The following is a 16,308-nucleotide window of genomic DNA, read 5'->3' as shown; positions in this document are numbered from 1 at the left end:
TGCATGTATTTAAGGTAACTGTTATAATGGGCAAGGGACTGGAGAGCCAAGGAGATGCTCTGCACTTCTGTGTTCTGCTGTCCTGTGAAACCAGCTGGTAAATGGTGGGTGTGCACGGGAAGAAGAAACCAGCTCAGGCCATTAGTACAAAGAAGGAGAGGGCAACTAAGTGCTATCTTCAAGAAATATTCCCGTGATTGATTCTATGAAGGCTGGGTCTGGCAATGGTGGAAGGTGAGGCTGCTCCAGTTACAAAATGGGGTTGCTCCAGCATGGGCTGGCTGCTGGAGGAAGGTTGCTTGGATGTGGGGAAACTGATACTTCTCCTGGTGATGGTTCTTGCTACACCCTCTCATCCAGCAGAAAAGAGGTTTGCTTGTATGTGCTGTGTAAGGTAGTTTCCATCAGACATATTCTGACTGAGCTCTACCTGTACCTGCTGTGCACGGGCGGCTGTGGCGTGATAAGGGTGTTCTGTCCCATGGGTCAGTGGGCACCAGAGGAAGCCTGGCTTCATCTATAAAGCCGATGGTTCATCATTTGAAGGCCACGTTTCACGGTGTGCATGGCTGCCCTCCATTTTGGATGCTGGCTTTGTGTGCCAGGCATTTTGCCACTCTTCTCCCATCCTGCCCATCGCTATCTATTGGGCGTTCCCTCCGTCCAGCTTCGGAGACGTCTGTGGCTGGAGGGGACATCGAGTGGCTGCTGTGACTGTCACACTGGCGCAAGGAAAACCCGCGCTGAGCCGTCAAAGGCATTGCCAAGAGCATGTGAAAGCTTCATTACCCAGGCTTTGTTCTGAGGAGCAGTCAGGCGGGTTATCAGCCTGGTGCAGGCCGCGGTTGCATAGCAACCTGACAGGCTGCGGTCCTGCTGCTCCAGAGCAAGAGGAAATACTCATTTTCCTCAATTTAGAGGCACTGTAAACACGAATTCATCACTGATGAGAGATTCACTAGATTTTACATCTCATCGATGCAATGGCAGGCGGTGTTGGCCTCGTTTCGGCATCGTGTAGGTGCATGCTCACAGGTTGAATGAAGATGGAACAATCTCAGATTGTTTGGTTGTGTTGTTGGGTTTTTTTTGTTTCTTTTTTTGTCAGCTGGTTTTCATCTCTTTGTCCTGCCTGGAACTCGGAATGAGAATGAGGTCTGGGAACTTCACTGCTACTTTTAATTTTTCAAGCATCGGCTTTGGTGTACATTGGGCGATGATGGCTGTGGGGGTTGAAAGATCTCCATCCTGACAGCGGAGCTGGGCTGCTGAGACCTCGTGTGGTCTGTCAGATTTGTCTGGATTTAATGCCCCCCAGCCCACTCGGTGCAGGGCAGCACACTGTCCTCATGCTAGTTAGCTCTTAACGTCTGCATTGGCAGAAAGAATGCTGTTTGTGTGTTATGGAGCTCCTTTCCTTCTTCTGCTTGATCCTTTAACTTCTCCCTTTCAATATTGAACCGTAATATATCTTCCCTTCTCATTAGCAATTCAGTCTGCAGACTGATTCAGATTAACTTGGACTTACACTGTATTAAACATTTTAAGAAAAAAGCGGAAGGGCTCAGGATGTTTATGAAAAGCAATTTCCTCAATGCCAGGCAGTTTAATAACTCTAGAGCCAGTGGCATCCAGGCTCGTTTATTTTAAGTTGTGTTTCTAAACTGTGACGGGTCAAAAATAAGCAAGGCAGGGCTGCAGATTTGGCATAAGAGAGAGCTCATTTCAAAGAAAAGAACATATGGAAGTGCAAGAAATAACATAGCTTGTAGGGCCATGCAATTAGAGGCTCATTTGAAAAACTTTATTTTCTTGTAGATCAATATTTCACTGCTGAATCATTGGCAAGAAGTGAACATTTGGAGGTGTACGTGGCAAGGAAGAGAGAACTCTGCTAATCTCTTGTCCAAATTGCTTTGTTTCTTGTAGTAGGAAGATTGTTCTGTGTATCAGTCTGGATTTTTTTCTTTAATCAAGTTCCTGGCGGAGAGGTGTATAACCCCAGGCAGTGCTTTGCACCTGAGACCCCAGACCTATTCAAGCAATAAATGCAAGCATTGCAGTATGTTTCAAAGGACTTGTTAAAAATATTGGAAATCGGTATCTTGTGGGAAACGAAGTGAGTTAATACTGTTTGTTGGAAACACCTACAAACCACATGGGACGCTGAGCAGGTCAACTGGAATGTGTGACAGCATCCACCTCTCTCCTGTTTATGGATGTTCAAGCACAGATGTTGGTGTTTTTGAGTTAGTGCAGAACATGCTTGTGAGAATCAAGTGTTGTTTCTGCATTAGAATTGTATAATATTATTTTTATTTTATGATCTCCGCTATCATAGTTCCTTCTGGAAGTCCCAGTAGATTAACTTGGGGAAGATCTCTGATAAGTTTACATCACTTATCGTATAGACAAACCTTCCCAGGAACGCATACTCTGTATATAGGTGTATATATGTATATTATGTCATACACACTGCAAGAATATCCTGCACAAGAGCAAACCAGAGAACAAGCCATGGCATGCCCGAGGAAGCGCCTGAAGAGACATTGGGAAGGCCTGACATCATCCCCCAGTGCTCTTTGTTTAACGATAAGGACTTTAAAGAAAATCACCATATCAATAGGACAAGGAGAGCACCGAGACATCTTGGAAACAACAGGATGACTACTGACTGGCACCAGATAACCAATAAATGAACAAGTAAATAGCAAATGTAAACCTTCTGATAAGATTGTGAACCTGGAGTACCCAGCCAGTGGGGAAACAGGGGAGGGGGAGGCAAGGGGGAGAAAACAGGGTATAAAGACTGTCATGTTGTGTCCATAGGTGCGCTCCTACTTGTGGGACGCCCGCCATTGCAATCGCGAATAAATTCTACTTTTACCAGAGATACCGTCCTGACAAAAATTACTTGGATTATTTCCAACATGCTGAAGAATGGAGCTGAATTGCTTTTGTATCCTGCTCCTCTTAAAGAAATGTGGGGCTCTACAGCCCAGGAAAGTCCACCATGTTCAAGGTAGCAAGTCCAAATTGTAAAAAATTTCCAAAGAAAAAATGGAAGGGCCAGATTGTCATTAAGGTACAGGTTGTGGAAACTGGCTTCTGTTGGAGAAGCTTCCTTTCAGATTATTCCTTGGTGCACAATACCCCCATCTTTTCCCTATGGGATATGAAATACCACAAACAGTTCCCTGCTATTCAGAATATTAACCTTAATTAAAGCGTTATCCTTGCTAATATTTAACACCTATCTGTTGGACATCTCTGTGAATAATTGTGCTGGTAAGTTGTCTGTCATTTGTTCAGAACCAGCTGTGAAGGCAAGAGGCAGAGGTGGCTCTGCCTTTTGTTTGGTGGAACACAACAGTTACAAATCAGGTGCCCAGCAGGAAGAGTTGTTTGAATCCTAACTTTTTCCTCATGATGCTCCTGAGTGCTCACTTATTGCAGGGCTCACACTGTGAATCCCCAGGAATTCATGAGATGTTTTATGTGTTTGCATACTTCAAATGAAGCTTACGAATGCATGCTGCAGGCCATGGGTCGTTGTTGGTTTCTCCTAATTATTCTAACAAGGAGGCTGCAAATAGACATCTGCTGCCTTCCTGTGACATTCTTCTTTTGAAAATTGTGCTGACGGCCATTCCTTTCAAACACTTTTAGTCCAGAAATGTGCAGGGACCTGCCCTCACTGCTCTGTGCCAGATCTGTGACCAGGTTTCCCATGACACTCCTCACCTTACCCAGGTAAGGTCTGGAATCTTCAACCTGTTGATGAACTTATGTATGGGCTTGCTTGTTTGAAATGGGCTTCAGTGCCAGCTGGACTGGGTGATGCTGGAGTTATGGGGGACATTTCTTCAGTGATGGCGTGGATAATGGATGAAGCAAACTGAAAAATATGTGAGAAGTGCTGTCAAGATCCATGACTGCTAGTCTGTGACTTCAGTCAATGTTATCCCAAATAATGCTTTTTATGTTGGACTGTATTCTGGCTGTGATTCTTGGTGTATCATTGCCCTACAAGCGAGGGTACCTAATAATGGTATCTCTTGGTGTCGCAGCATTTCAGCAAGACTTTCTGAGATCAAAATCACTTTCTTTAAAAAAAAAATTACACCCTAAATCCTGTCCTTCTAAGACAGATCAGGCATAAAAGTATCTTCACTCTTCTGCCTGCCCCCCTTCTCTTCCTCCGTGTTCTAAAGCCTGTGATCTCCATGACTGAGTGAATTAATGCATGTGTAAATACCTACAGTAGAATGCAAATGCGCAACACCGTGACAAATACTGCTTCTTTGATGGTCAAAGGATTATTTTTAGAACTACTGTAATAAACCAAGTCCTACAGCTTGCTTGCCCTAGCAAGGATTAAATGGAGAAAATGCAATGCCTGGTCCTCCCGCAGCCCTGCCTGTGAGGATCTCTGCTCTCAGAGCCATTTCTGAATCATCACTTGATGTGTTTGGCTGCAGGGCACTGACCGAGTCCCAGGGTAGTCAAGGGCTGAATTGCAGCATGCCATGCAGGGGCATGCATTGGTGACTGCCTTTTGACTTTTTAATTCCTTAGATTTAAAGGAATGTTGTCAATGTGTGTGTGGGGGGGGGGAGGGGAAGGGAGGGAAGGGTCATTTTGCTTATGGAGTCACAGAGAGCAAGAATTGTCATCTAGACTGTTCACAGTGCTCTCAGTTCACGTTCTGGCTCAGCAACCCTTTGCTTTCACTCCAGATTTTAAGAGATATGACTTTGTCTGTCCTTCCTTCCCAAATAGCCTGGCTAAAACAAACCACAAGCTGAGGAAATTTTCTGTCTGAAAATTGTACCTGATTTAAGGCTTCCCTGCAAACCAGAGTGTCTGGTCAGGTGGCTGGATAATACGTACAAATAGCTGAGAAAGCAGATAGTCTGCCAGCATTAGCTGCTCAGCTCTGATGATGCAGTCCCAGCTGTTTGCAATCTTCACTTTTCTAGAGAACCCATTTCCAAGACTATAATCATTTGACAGCTTTTAATCTTCCAGTGCAGATGTGACAAAATAGTTTCATAATCCTCTGCCGTGCTTTTGGCTGCTCATCCTGCAGATCTGTGGCTGACTAATGCAGGGCTTTGTCCTGTGGTGGGTAACTTCAGCTGTGTGAGACGCAGGGCTGTCACGCTGCATACAGTGAACGCCTCCAAAAGAGGAGCACTGTGAGTGCATCATCGTGATTGTCAGTGCGAGTTGGAAACTCGAAGCAAAAAGCCTCAAAAACACAACGCTTTTCCAATGCTGTGCCTGCAACGCGGCCTCCCTGCTTTCAGTTATGTTAGACGCTGTGTGGGCTTGAGGCCAAAAATAGGAGATGATGACTCACCCCCGCTCCAAATGGGTGCAGATCATCAGGCAGCAGCTCCCTCCCCTCTGTCGTAAAGGATGCTGATGGCTTAAGAGTGCCCCTGTGGTGTTTCTGTGAGCCATCTGTGGGAGGAAAAGCACAGGGATGATGGGGAGCAAACCAAGGAGTGCGTCATCTGAGTGCCATGAGTCTTATGGGAAGGGGATCCAGTTTGAAGTTGAGGCTGCTTTGAGAGAGGAAGGACGGAACGGCTGTTCGGAGTGTTTCACTGTACCCTGTGCACCTGGTCATCTGAGGTTATGGGTGTTCAGTTTACAGAGTGCACTGGTTTGACCTTGTTTAGGCTGAATGAAAGAAGGATCAGATGCTTACCCACAGTTAGGGTCTGCACATCCTCTTGTTCTTAGATGACCACATTAACTTAAAAAGAATAAAACGTTCAACGAGTTTCTCAGTGTACACAGAGCCTGAAATGGAGATAAATGTGGCTAAAATATCAATATCTCAGTCAGTACTAGAATTTCTTTTTGGGAAGAGTCCCTGAACCCTACAGGGGGGAAACAGGACAAGACCATTTTCTTTGGAGAACAACTCTGATTAGACGTGAGAGTTATTAGTTGGAAATTGCTTTTTCTTTCTCTGCCTAATGAATCTACTAAAGCCTTGGAAATGGGGGTGGAAGGTTTTGATAAAGAATCGAACAGTTATTTTGTTAGGAATAGCAATAATAACAGCAAGAAGTATGGAGAGACACGAGTCCAAAGCTGAACTGGGGCATAAATCCCATCGTTTATCTTCTGTATTTTTAGAAACAAGAAGTGACTGACGCACATGCTTAATTCAAACTAAATAGCCTATAAAACAAGTTCCCCAAGGCTAATAATAATAATATCAGGACAAATGAATATAGGGATGATTGAATGCAGGATACACTGAACTGTGAATATGGAATATAAGATGCATATCGCGCTAGCAAGAGCAGGCTGCTGTTTATGGTCTGTGCAGAAGTCCAATCCATCATCTGACCAGAGGATGTAATGAAGTTAGAATCAAAAAAGATTCCTCTGTCCAAAGCAATACGTGCCTGTTATAAACCAGCAAATGCAAATAATCAATCAAAAGCAGCAAGCAAACAAAAGCGGAATATCATCAAGCAATAATTCAGATCACAGCTGTGATTATGAGCAATAACCTTAAATCTGCTATTTAATTAATATTAAGCTTCTGACACCCTCTATGTTGGGGCCCATAAACCTTCTCTGCCTAATATGACAGTAGCAAGGCATAACACTGTGTTCCTCACATCTCTGTGGAAGTGCATTAGCCATTCATGGATCCCTCATCAAAAGCTCTCAGGTCTGAGTGCATAAATAACACTCCTTCATCCCAGAGCTGCTCGGGCAGAGGCTGGCAGGGACCGAGCACCCCACATCTGTGGTGCCCACAGAGGCAATCTGCAGCATCGGTGGCCCAGGAACCTGTGGTCTGCAGGTGTTCTGTTTGAGCACTCAGCTTAGCACAGGAGAGCTGATGTCTTCAGCAGTGAAAAGTGGCTGGAAAAGCGGCTCCCACCTGTCTCCACTGCCGGGATGGTCACAGACTGTTTCCAGGTGAGTGAGCAAGCTGCTAGATAGACACATCTTTGCACTAAGATTTTGTATTTGCTGATGGAAGCGGCTTCCTTCACCTTCCTGTGCTTTGTGAGTGTGTGTTTGCGTTAAATGACCTTTGGAATGAAAATATTAACAGGAAAGGAAAACATGCTTGTAATTTAGGAAATGTTAGCCCAGATGCCTCTAGGGGGCTGTAGACCTTTCAGTCTTTCAAGCTGATACATTGCTGTGGTGCCGGCATCTACACAGGTGCACTTAAAGAGTCAATTAAGGGAAAGCTGTGTATTTACTCAGCCTGGGTTAATTTTGCATTTCGGCATCTTTCTTTTTTAAACAGTTGAGCCTGCTGGTATTTGTTAAAGAGGCTTCGTTCACAAAGTGCTGGAGGAGTGAGGAGATTGAGCACGGACTGATCCCAAACTACTGAGGAGGATGTGTTCCTGTGGGAATGGGGAGAACCAGGTGTCTGCTGGCCAGCAGTGTCCAGGCAGAGCAACCCTTGGTGGTAGGCTTTGGATGTAAAAGATGTTGGCAAATGACTGTAAATAATTGTCACGTTTCCAGGGATGTTATCTGAAAGAGAACAAAGAAAGCGGGCACTCGGCTGGCAGTTTTTTTGTGCAATTCAGTTTCCTGGATAAAAGACCTCAGTTTCTGTCTTCATTTCTGGCCAGGAGCTTCCATGCAGGGATGGAAGAACATTAAAAGATTCTCTTTGAACTTTGAGGTAGATCAATGAAAAATGGAATGGGGGGAAAATTGTTTATTGCAGAAGAAAACGCAGCACTGTGAACAATAAGGAACAAAATGCAGCCGAGGGCTCAAATTGAATCTCTATTATGCCTATGATTAAAGATAATGTGCTAGGAAGAGGGAATTACAGGAGGGTTTCTGTGCTAGGCTGAAAATGCAGTGATTACTTCTCCAGAGCCCTCATTGGCCTGGGCTTGATATCTAAATCACAGGGCTATTACACGAAACGAGCCTGTGCTCATTCTGCAATGCAAAGCCCCTCCACTGCCCAGCTGGTGGGGGGAAGTGGCCCTGCTCGGGCTTGGGGACTCTGTTCCCTGATTTTTATTGACAGTGGAGGGTTTGGAATGCTTTGCAGGACCGAGGGGCTGGCTGGGTTCCATCTCCGTCCCTTTGGTGGGCAGTAAGCAGGAGGTGAACTTGCTGATGCAGGTGAGAATAGTTATTCCTCATGCTGGCTAAAGCCTTACCCCAGCTCCCCATGTTCTCAGCATCAGCAGTGCAGAGCTGGAGGCCCTGCAGGACTAGGGCATGAGTGGTTCAAGTTGTGGCTTCTCTTGAAAAAACTCAGAAATGCCAAGGCAAAAGAAAGCAGAGCTGAGAATGACTGCGTGCCCAGCAGTACTGGTGTGCGGAGCAGGAAAGCCTTGGGCTGGGATGGGCAAGTGGCAAGGGCTTAGTTTTGTTTTGGATTATGAATGTTATTGCAAGCCTGAAAGTATCTCCCTCCCTCTGAGCCGCTCTGATAGCTACCTGGAAATCACCAGCCTGAGCTCTGAACAGCAGTGCTTAATTTTACTGCAAAATTTCACACTGAAGTGATTTTTCTTTTAAGTGGCTAGCAATCAAATCTGTATAGGTCCCATACATCACGTACTGTCCCATGTAAACCTCCAGCCAGTTCATGAGTGGCTGTTTTGTTTTAAAACTAATCACTGATTTTTATGAAATCCATTCCTGCTATCAATAATGTGCAAAATTGATGATGTTCTCAAGAACAAACATAAGGGCTTTTAAACAGTTAGGGTTATAAGCAATAGCTTAATTACAAACTAAATTACAATTCATATTGATCTGGGCTTAAAACTGGGGGATGCTTCTCTCCATTCAGAGCAAAATAATTGACTGTAGGGAGGAGACAATCTTGGTGATGAGATTTATTTAGTAGGCTCAGGGCACTTTGCACAGATTTCAGAACCACTCAGCATCACAAACCATTCTCTCTGGGAGATCTTCCCCTGCTCCTCATCCTCAGCCCTGTGAGCCTTGAGCTGGGAATTGTGCTATCAGCTGCCTGCAGGGCTCTGCTCCTGGCTTATCTCCCCAGCACACACAGCGTGCTGCCAACCGCTCCTCAGCTCCCAGCCTCAAGGTCTTCCAGAAACATCAGCAGCATCCGTGCTGTCCCCCTGGTTTCTTTCCCTTTCATATTATGGGGATGGGGTGGGGGAAAGCATCCTTTACTGTCTATAAGCTCAAAATGTGCAGTGTTGTCTAATGTGCTCATTGTGTGGCTACACAGCTGTTAACTGCACCTTATTTTTAGTCATAGAATTACTTAAATTCAGTGTTATGGGGCACACAGCTGTCTACTCAGCCTCCTGTCATCAAGGCCAGGTATGAAACTGGGTCTTGGACTGGAGAAGATGTCTAGACAACATTTGGCTGATGAACACAAGCATTTGTGTGAGGTTGCTGTGATTTTACTGAAAAACTGGGTGATGTGGACAGGGTGAACTGCTAGCTCTAAGCTCTGTGTAGCTTTTAATGTCCTTAAAGGAGGAAGAACACTTGGAATTCAGAAGGGCCAGGCTGAGGTGCACAGCAAAGGTGCAGTGCAGCAATGGCAGCTCCACAGAAGGACGAGGCAGTGGCATCTCCTCTGGCTTATGGTCCCCTATGCCTGGTTCCTATGAAATTTTTGTGGCTAACGAAATATGCCTCTGTAGCAGTGTGTCCATAGTGAGGGTGAGGTGATTGTGCTGAAGCCAAGCCTCCTCCTGTTGGTCTTCTTAATGCAAGCAGTCAAGGCCAGAGGCGCCATACTTCTCTTTTAACACTTGTTCTGCTGTATTATTATTTTTTTTTCCGAGCTGGTCATGTGTGAAATCAGGCAAAGGTTAAATTGCAAAGCTCTCTTAGCCAGGCGAAAATGTGACCCTTAGCCTGGGGCAGGGGTGTCTGACCTGCACTGCTGCGTGGCTTGTTAGACTCTGTTTTCCAGACACTGTGGACACCGTGACCCCACATTGTTCCTTGCTGTGAGGTTTTAGCCCAAATGTGTGAGTGTGATCCCCATCCCTGGTAACGCATTCTGTTTAGGCTGTCAAAAAGAAGCTGCTTTGTGCACTTTTAGTGTTACAGCAGGGGAAAGTGCCCGTGTGTCCAGAGGGAGCGGGAGTTGTTTGATGTCCCTGTGGGTTTATGCCACTGCAGGTGAACAAATGGATTCTTGCATGTGTTTGTAGGGCGTACACTTGACTCATGACATGGCCACGAGTGTTGACTGATGGCCTCTGCTTTGTAGGGGAATTGCAGAAATTTAACATCAATTACATACACTCAGCCTCAATGCAATTTACACAAACGCAGCCTGAAGGCATTTTGCTGCCAGCAGGCTGGGTAGCAGCTCAGCTTTGGTGTGCTGAGTGGACCTGGGACTGAAATAGCACTCTGTGTTGCTTTGTATGTTAAAAAGAAGTGAAGCTGCAGTAAAGCCAGCTGTCACCTTGCAGCTGCATCCATCTGTGGGGTCCCACGGCCCAGGCAGGCTTGCAGGGCCCTGTGCCCACTGACCCATGGAGGGAGCCATGAGGGAGAGGGGTTTTGCTTGTGTTGTCAGCAGGGACTGTGCTTAGATACAGCAAAGGGTTTTGTAGCAATGGTTGCCTTCTGTGAAGTCTTCTGTTATTAATTTTTCCTTGTGGCAAACCTCGCTTCTACATCTGCTGTGGTTTTCTCATCCCTTTGTGGGTGCTGCATGCTCTGTGTTGCAGTCCTTTGTGGTGACAAAGGCAGCAGTTTCTCTACCCAATCCTGAGTTTCCCTCGTGTTTTTGGGAATGTTTCCAATCGCATCTGTGTGATTTTAGATTTGTAGTTAAGGAGGAAAATTGCAAAAGGTCCAACATTGTTTCAGTCTCAAGTATCTGCTGAAACACAGCTCTGTTGGGCTGTATCTTGGCAGTAACATCTGTCTTCCTTCTTATTCCTTCTGGGTGCACCTGACCACCTGATCCATTCACAAAATAAATATGTAGGTAATCGGGCCCCGCGTGGTATTACAGAACAGCTCCAAGCCTCTTGGAGTCTCACCCCAATTTTTAAGGTCACCCAAAGTTCTGGTCCTGGAGCTGAGACTGAAACATGGGCAGTGACTCACTGCCTTCTGGCTGACAAATTAAAAGTCAGGGTCCCAAAGGGATCAGAACTTAGGGCATGTCAGAGCTGCCAACATCTGAGGTGAAATTTGGAAGAAAGCACAGCTGACCTTCCCTTCCGTCCTGCAGGCTGCTCATTTCTCTGGTGTCTGTACCACATAAGCCCCAGCAGACAGAAAACAATCTTTGCTTTTGCATCAGGACTCAGATAAACAAAGACATCGTCGCCTACCCCCGGAGAGGCCAGGGTGTAATTGAGGTTATTAGCTCTGCTGTTCTTCAGACAGCAGAGTGGGCTGGCAGGGGGCCGAGCTCACCCCCTCCAGCAGCATCCCAGCTGCTCCAGCCATGGCTGCATTGCATGGCTCTGCACTACCACTCCACCTCCTTTAAGGAGCTTTGGAGACGGTAGCTCATCCAGTGCAAAACAAAACGAAACTTCAGTGACTGCAAAATATTCCCCTTTTCCAGCCAGTTGCCCTCGAGAGGAAGCTTTGTAGGCTGGGGACTGCCCATGTGATGTCGTGCAAGGGGATGCCTCCTGCTTGCTTTACTAGGGCTGAGTGGCCATAGGAAGAGCAGAGAAACTGAGTAGATATTTTTAATCACTGGATTAATTTCAGATTGCTTTTTAATGGCAGTGGATATCAAAGGGATCATTGGTTCTAGTCTGTAGTGGCTTGTAGAGGTGACAGCCTGGTTGGGATGGGTCTGCTGACACTGTGCCTGAATGAAGCATTCTGGGGCCATTACCAGCGCTTCCAGACCAAACCTGGGTGTGGTGGGAGAGCCCTGAGCACCAGGGGAGCTCCGCTGCAGGGTATCAGTACACAAGCATAGCCTTGAGCTGGGCTGCTCAGTGTGTGGTCCTGATTGAATTTCTTGTTATTCTCTGATTTTGCCCTTGGGCAAACACTGCTGTTGTAACGCGGTGTTTGTGTTCCCTGAAGCACAGTGCTGAACCACTGCCTTGCACCTCAGCTGCTCCAGAGACGGCAGTGCTGGAACACCTCTGAGCCATTTTCTTGGTCATGTTTGTGACCTGTTAGATCACCGTTAAATAACTGATTTGGAGACAGTGGATTAAGCCATAAATCAATAATAAAGCAGTGTGTCTAGCAAGAGAGGGGACCATGGGATGAGCTGACTGGAGGCATTTCAGCCCTCACAGGGCTTGCCACTGCAAGACCTGCATCCCATGTCAGAGCTCTGCAGCAGCCTTCCACCTGTGAGCTCCTCCCAGACTGTCCAATTCCAGCACTTGATAAGATCAGCATTGATAACAGACCTTGCCCTGCTTGCATTTCCTTGCTGGAAAGGCTTAAGCTTACAGCATCTGCACCCAGGAGGGGCTGAAGCCCCATGAGGGGTCGGTTTGGTTCTGGTGTTGGTCTCACGATGAGGAGGGACCAAAGCCAAACCTGTGGCACAGCATAATTTTGGGACAGCTGCAAGTGGAGTTGCAGGGAGAGCAGAGGATAACCCATCCCACAGCCTCTCCTCACCCTGGTGCATTTGGCCACACTTTGGGGCCGTGGCTCAGTGCCCTGTGTTGTTCCCTACATGACAAACAAGCACTTCTTCCTCCCGTGCTTGCTTACAGTCAGGAGACAAAGCTGCGATCATTGTTTTTATCTGCTCCTGTAGCTTGATAGATTAACATCACACTTCTGGCTGCTCTAATTTGATGAGGAACGTGTGGTATTGGTGTCTAGAAATCAGAGTGGTGGGTGCTTTACAAACATCTCAGTGTCTAAAAATAACTGCAGTGCTGCTCAGGCATTTCAAGCAGAAGAACATGCAATGAAAGCCCAGCAATGCTTGAGGGGATGGCAAACTTTCCATTTAAGGCAGTATTATTTAATTGGATAATATGATTAAATATATAGGTTATGTGAGGACTCGATTCCAACTCCCCTTAGAAACTGCTGCACACATGTGAAAATGGCGTTAACAGCCAACTGCGTGCCAGGGAGAATGACAGTAAATGCTGTTCTTGATGCAATGGCTCTGGCGAATCGGAGGCAGATGCGTTCTGCTATTTGGATAAAGGGCTCTCCACACAAATAGCTTTATGAACTGCTGTGAATTGTCCTTTCCCAAAGTAACTGATTAAATCTGAGTCATCAGACTTGAATTTGCCGTGTTTTCTTTATCCTTTTATTTATTCACTGGGACTGTGTGCCAAATGTACTCCTGTGATGACGCGGCAATGGACCTAACTGAAAGTCATGGAGGTTGCTGTTTGATCTCTGGTTTTGGCAGCAGTCGTGCCCTGCTCCTGTGAGTTAAGCACAGTGAATACATTTGCCCTGCTGTTCTCCTGTTCCTAAGCAAGGGGTTTGCCATACCCTATAGCTGGCGCTTTATTAGCATAGCTTAATGGCCAGCTATAAATAGAAATGCAGGGGGATGCAGATGGAGACCTGCTTGCCTGGGTCCCCGCCTGCGGTCGGTCTTTATTTTTTTTCCCTCTCTCTCTTTTCCACAGCGATAAATAGTTAAAAGGCAATTACAATGTTAATTTGTCGTGTTAATGTGCTGCAGCAGGAAGCGAGGGAACGCGCGGGCGGCCGCAGGACCCATCAGTTCCCATTAACCAGCCTGGCTGCCGGGGGAGTTCTGTGCTGTGCAGAGACACGGCCGGCGTGTTATCGAGTCTGACACTGCAAACGATGCAATCATGGTCAAGTGTCCCAGAAGGACCACGGTGCTGAATAAAGATAAAGCCACTCAGCTCTTTCTTTCTTCGCTGAGGTCATTGGGAAGGGAAGGATATCATTAGCCCAGCAATAAATCTCACTCCTGAGGCTTCTCTTTTTGGCTTTCTCTCCCACAACTTCTGTTTTGCACTTTGAGGGCAGTGCTGGGATGGGGCTGGCACCCAGTCTGTGGCTTCATCCCCAGGGGGAGGCACTGTGGCCTTGAGGTGAGCATCTGCCAACTGTGCCATGTCACTCCTCTGCAGCTTGTTGCTGCCAGATGTCGTCCTTTGCAAATCTTGTGAGCATCCCGTGCTCCCCAGCATCCACTGGGATGCCCTGTCCCTCATCTGTCCTCACCACAGAGCCTAATGGAGACCCTGGGGCAGTGTCAGGGCTTGGGTGCTTTGGACAGACAAGGTTTCTCAGCCCTGTCTGGCCAAGGAGAGTTCCAGCACCCTTTGCAGGGCTCTTGGTGACTCCTGGGCTCCATCAGCAGCCATAAAGTGTCTGGACCCCAAAGCCAATGTTCCAGTGTGTGGGGGATCCTTGAAGGGAATGTCACATCCTCCCTCAAGGATCCCCATTTTCTTCATGTCATATCCCAGCTTTCCTCCCCACGAAGGTTATGAGGCTGTGACAATTCCTCTTGCCTTTCTATGAAGGCATTTGCTGAGGATGAAGAAGAGCAGCTCTCCAGGTTGGGGACATGCTGTAGGATGTTATCATCCTGTGGCCAGAGGACGGCTGGGCATTGCCAGGCTTTAAATGATTGGTGAGAATTAGGAGAGCTCCCCTGGCATTGCCTGTCTCCATTGCTCCCTTGCGTAGTGAGGTTTATTGGAAGAATTTACAGCAGAATTTTAACTGGATATTAAAGGATATTAATGTGAGATTTGCAAACCCGGACTATGGGCAAACATAGCAATACTCAGATAAAACCCCACACTGTATGTCGAGACCTGAAATATTATTCTTAGTTTCAGTGTGGAGGAGCACCCAGCTGATCCCTTCATGGCTCCTAGGCTGCTTTTGTTGTGTTTTAGCACCCCACTCTGAGCACATGAGAAGTGTAATGTTTGAGAGTGCCAGCACCTGAGCCCAAATCATGGCTTTTGGCTCACACGTTTGTTCTCTTTCCCTGTCCTTGCTGATGGAGTAAACTTGCAGTGCTCCATGTAGAGTGGTCAGGCACTGGAATGGGCTGCCCAGGGAGGTGGTGGAGTCGCCGACCGTGGAGGTGTTCAAGGAATGTTTGGATTTTGTGTTGAGGATTTTGTGTTTAGTGAGAACTATTGGTGACAGGTGGATGGTTGGACTGGATGATCTTGTAGGTGCTTTCCAACCTTGGTGTTTCTGTGATTTCTGTGATTCTGTAATTTCCTGAATGATAAAACAGCCTTAATCAAATGGTTTTTGGTCAGGACGTACATGCATAGAGGAAACCAGCCTGCAAACCAGATGACTTGGTACTGAAAGAAGCATTCCTTTTACAGAAGGAACTAACCTTCTGAGGTATTAAAACTCATTAGCCTCTCCCATTTAGGGAAGGAAAAAAAGGCTTTTAAACATCAATTTAGAATCCATTTGCAAGCTCTCTCAAGGCCTTTTATTGCCGCTTAGATCCAGTGAGAGTTCTCACTAATAAACAGCCCAAAAGTGCAGAAAAGCAGTTATGGTCTGTGTGGGAAATGGAATTTCTGATTTATTTATCTATTTGTTTATTTGAACTAAAATGGATATTGGTTTATTATGTTAGCAATTGATAATAAAACATCTTTCGGGGTTCCTGTGAAGAGGACAGAGAGAGAATTACCAAATGCCAAAGTCCCAAAGGACAAAAGGCACATTCCTGCTCCTCGCAGCCCTGGCCCAGCACTGTGCTCCCCAGAGAGGATGGGCAAAAGGTACTGGCACTAAAATAAATATTATTAAGTTGAAGGTTATTTATTTTCATAGAAAATCATAGAATCACAGCACAGTCTGGATTGGCAGTGTAGCTCTTTAACCACCTGTAGATGCACTGGTGCTCTTCTTTCCCTGTTCTGTGACTCGATGTTCTGAGACCGGGTTGTTCAGAGGTCCAATGCCCCACGAATGCAGATATTGCCAATTGAGTTTGGATTTTGAACATAACAGTCGTTTCATAACGCTAAAATCCACTTAAAATCTGGTGCATCTTGAGTTGAGTGTATAACAAAGAGCTGTACTCTGTTATGGTGGGGATAATGCTGCCATGTCCTCCTCAATTAAAACAAAAAATGTTGCTATTCATTTGCTCATTAGTCTTTCCATGTGTAGGAGACATGAGGAAAAGGAGTGTTGGTAGGAAAACTGTATTCTGGATTTGCTTAGAGATGCTGAATTATGGCTCTAGGCATAAAATCAGCTCTGATGCCTTTGGTTGCCTATGGGCTTCCATTTGCGATGGTCATGAAGCTCTTTGAATGCATGAGTATTTTCTTAGCAAGAAGGTTATGCTGGACTTTGGCACCCTCTGTGAAAGGCAGTAGG

Source organism: Tetrao urogallus (assembly GCF_951394365.1).
Source record: "Tetrao urogallus genome assembly, chromosome: 16".
NCBI lineage: Eukaryota > Metazoa > Chordata > Aves > Galliformes > Phasianidae > Tetrao > Tetrao urogallus.
Note: the sequence above shows the minus strand (reverse complement) of the source record.